The 4,423-nt window shown below is 46.7% G+C and overlaps 1 non-coding gene across 1 annotated transcript; it reads right to left on the reverse strand.

Annotated features, from left to right (window-relative positions):
* Nucleotides 1-3,490: 3,490 nt before the first annotated feature.
* On the reverse strand, nucleotides 3,491-3,563 carry TRNAT-CGU (transfer RNA threonine (anticodon CGU)). The gene has a single exon. It is a non-coding gene; the product is annotated as a tRNA-Thr (tRNA).
* Between the last annotated feature and the right edge of the window lie 860 nt (nucleotides 3,564-4,423).

Genomic DNA, 4,423 nt, shown 5'->3' on the forward strand with positions numbered 1-4,423 from the left:
CGTCAACACGCCTACCGAGTATCACAAAAGGAACAAGAGGCTATACGTTCTCAACTGAAGCAGATGCTCGAAGATGGCGTAATCCAACCCTCGAACAGTCCATGGTCGTCCCCCGTCGTACTGGTAAAAAAGAAGGACGGCACTTTCCGATTTTGCGTCGATTACCGCAAACTCAACAAAGTCACAAAGAAAGACGTTTATCCGCTTCCGCGCATCGACGACTCACTAGACCGCCTCCGACACGCCCGATACTTCTCCTCTATGGATTTACGCAGTGGCTACTGGCAGATCGAAGTTGATGAACGCGACCGAGAGAAAACAGCATTCATAACGCCTGATGGTCTGTACGAATTCAAGGTGCTGCCCTTCGGTCTGTGTTCTGCCCCTGCGACATTCCAGAGGATGATGGATACAGTGCTCTCCAGTCTCAAGTGGGAAGCATGCCTTGTTTACTTAGACGACGTCGTTGTCTTCTCCCAAACGTTTGAGCAGCATTTGCAGCGACTTAGATCTGTGTTTGCTGCAATTCGCACGGCAGGCCTATCACTGAAACCCGAAAAATGTCATTTTGGTTACAACGAATTAAAGTTCCTCGGTCACCTTGTTAGCCCTGATGGTATTCGGCCGGACCCAGACAAAACATTGGCTGTCGCAGATTTTCCACCACCTACCAACAAACGTGATGTGCGTCGATTTTTAGGCCTCTGCGCATACTACAGACGCTTTGTGCAAAATTTCGCAAACATTGCCGAACCCCTCACTCGTCTGACAAAAGACGACGTTCCCTTCGTGTGGGGCCTTGAGCAAACACGCGCTTTCTCCGAGCTCCAGCAGCGTTTCCAATCTGAGCCCTTACTCGGACACTACGACGAATATGCCGACACTGAACTACACACAGACGCCAGTAACATCGGCCTTGGTGCAGTCCTTGTCCAGTGGCAAGGCGGTGTCGAACGCCCTATTGCTTATGCGAGTCGGATTTTATCATCTGCGGAGGCAAATTACACAACAACTGAAAAGGAGTGCCTAGCTGTTGTCTGGGCAATAGCTGAATTCAGACCGTACCTGTATGGTCGCCCGTTCAGAGTTGTTACCGATCATCATGCGCTCTGCTGGTTGGCGAACCTTAAAGACCCTTCCGGACGTCTGGCCAGGTGGAGCTTACGCCTTCAGGAGTTCGATTTGACAGTCGTGTACAAGTCTGGCCGGAAGCATACTGACGCGGACTGCCTTTCCCGAGCTCCTCTTAAGACAGTGTCAGGTGATCACGATCTCGACGGCCGTTTTCTCTGCGCCGTTAGTGTATCCGACTTGGCCGAACAGCAGAAGAACGATTCCGAGCTTCGACAATTCATCGAATATCTCGAAGGCCGTACGCCGCATCCACCACCAGCATTCGCCCGCTCGTCATCATCGTTCTGCGTCCTCAGAAATATCCTCTATAAAAGAAACTTCGACCCTTACGCGACTGAGTACCTGCTCGTTGTCCCGCCAGCTTTACGAGCCGATGTCTTGTTCGCCTGTCACGATGAGCCTTCCTCAGGCCACTTGGGATACACACGTACCTTGGCCCGGATTCGCCAACACTACTACTGGCCTAAGCTCAGTCGAGACGTGAAGCATTACGTGAAGACGTGTCACGAGTGCCAGCGCCGTAAAGCACCACATCAGCGCCCAGCCGGCTTTTTGAAGCCCATCGCTCCTCCGACACAACCGTTCCAACAAATAGGCATGGATCTACTCGGACCTTTTCCCAAGTCTCGTGACGGCAGCCGCTGGATTGTAGTCGCTACTGATTACATGACGCGCTACTGCGAAACGAAGGCATTACAACGTGGCGCCGCCATTGAGACTGCCCACTTTTTTATGAAAAACATCGTCCTCCGACATGGAGCACCAGCAGTTGTCATAACTGATCGTGGCACAGCTTTTACCGCCCGGTTGATACAAGACGTCATGCAGCTTAGCGGCACAGTACATCGAAAAACTACTGCATACCACCCACAAAGCAACGGCCTTACAGAGCGACTAAACAAGACGATCGCCGACATGCTATCCATGTACGTTGACCAAGACCACAAAAACTGGGATGACATCCTCCCTTATGTCACGTTCGCTTACAACACCGCTGTGCAAGAAACAACTGGATTCACACCATTCCGGTTGCTTCATGGCAGGGAGGTCACTACAATGCTGGATGCCATGCTTCTACCAGACAGACACCAGATTAGTGTCAAGACGAACGAATTTATCAGACTGGCAGACGCGGCTCGTAAGCTTGCAGTCGAACGAATCCATAAGCAACAATGCATCGACTCGCTGCGGTACAACGCTCGTCGTCGCGATGTCTCTTACCAACCCGGAGAACGAGTATGGCTGTGGACTCCCAATCGACAACGGGGCCGGTCGGAAAAGTTGTTACGCCGCTATTTTGGTCCCTATAGAGTTCTCCGTCGTCTCAGCGAAGTGAACTACGAGGTACTTGACGAGGACATGGCTCGTCAATCCCGCCGTTTACAACAGCCACACGTCGTCCATGTTTCGAGGATGAAACCATTTTACCAACGCTGACTATTCGTCACACTCCCTTGAGTAGACTTACAGTGATTGTGAACACCCCCTTGTGTACTGCTTATTGTGTGTGTTTTCATCTGGCAATAATGTTATGACATCGGGACGATGTCCTTTGGGAAGGGGGGTAATGCCACTAGTACAAGTTCTGAAACTATTATTTCCACAGATGCTAGCATGCTTGTATGTGCCGCTGTTCAGAAGAGGACAAAGATGCGCGTGCAGAGAAAAACAATAGTCGTACTGCCGTTGTTCGAATCAGTTTGACGTCCTTGTGTGCCCTTATCAGCAGGTTACAGTCACGTTGTAACGTGACTATATATATATATATATATATATATATATATATATATACATATATATATGAGATATAACAGACAGTAATGCCAAGGAATGTACAGGGGAAGTTATTAAAACCAATGGAATGTAAATAAGAAGAAAGAAAAGTGGATGAAAAAATTACCAACTGTGAGCAGGAATCGAACCTACGACCTTCGAATTACGCGTTCGATGGTCTAACCACTGAGCTATCACAGCGGCCCTCCCTCCATCCACTTTTTTGGGTTTATCTGTGAATTTAGAAGTAGGAGCGACAAGCAGCGCCATCTATAAGCCAAACAACGAGTGTGAAAACACTCTTATGCGCATGTTTGGCGTCACGTAGCACGTGAACTTATTATGAGCGGGCAGCTGATTAATTGTCCCTCTTATACAACCTAAACACACCAAGTCTGCCAGTACGAGACCCTCGTTCAATGAAATAAGGGAAAGAAGTGTATACCTAAGGGCTCGTTTTTCCGTGTTTTAACACAATATTAATGAGATATAACAGACAGTAATGCCAAGGAATGTACAGGGGAAGTTAATAAAACCAATGGAATGTAAATAAGAAGAAAGAAAAGTGGATGAAAAAATTACCAACTGTGAGCAGGAATCGAACCTACGACCTTCGAATTACGCGTTCGATGCTCTAACCACTGAGCTATCACAGCGGCCCTCCCTCCATCCACAGATAAACCCAAAAAAGTGGATGGAGGGAGGGCCGCTGTGATAGCTCAGTGGTTAGAGCATCGAACGCGTAATTCGAAGGTCGTAGGTTCGATTCCTGGTCACAGTTGGTAATTTTTTCATCCACTTTTCTTTCTTCTTACTTACATTCCATTGGTATTAATAACTTCCCCTGTACATTCCTTGGCATTACTGTCTGTTATATCTCATTAATATTGTGTTAAAACACGGAAAAACGAGCCCTTAGGTATACACTTCTTTTCCTTATTTCATTGAACGAGGGTCTCGTACTGGCAGACTTGGTGTGTTTAGGCTGTATAAGAGGGACAATTAATCAGCGGCCCGCTCATAATAAGTTCACGTGCTACGTGACGCCAAACATGCGCATAAGAGTGTTTTCACACTCGTTGTTTGGCTTATAGATGGCGCTGCTTGTCGCTACTACTTCTAAATTCACAGATAAACCCAAAAAAGTGGATGGAGGGAGGGCCGCTGTGATAGCTCAGTGGTTAGAGCATCGAACGCGTAATTCGAAGGTCGTAGGTTCGACTCCTGCTCACAGTTGGTAATTTTTTCATCCACTTTTCTTTCTTCTTATTTACATTCCATTGGTTTCAATAACTTCCCCTGTACATTCCTTGGCATTACTGTCTGTTATATCTCATTAATATTGTGTTAAAACACGGAAAAACGAGCCCTTAGGTATACACTTCTTTCCCTTATATATATATATATATATATATATATATATATATATATATATATATATATATATATATATATAAGGGAGAGAAGTGTATACGTAAGGGCTCTTATTTCCGTGTTTTAACACAATATTATTGAG

This window comes from Rhipicephalus microplus, chromosome 2, assembly GCF_043290135.1.
Source record: "Rhipicephalus microplus isolate Deutch F79 chromosome 2, USDA_Rmic, whole genome shotgun sequence".
Lineage (NCBI taxonomy): Eukaryota > Metazoa > Arthropoda > Arachnida > Ixodida > Ixodidae > Rhipicephalus > Rhipicephalus microplus.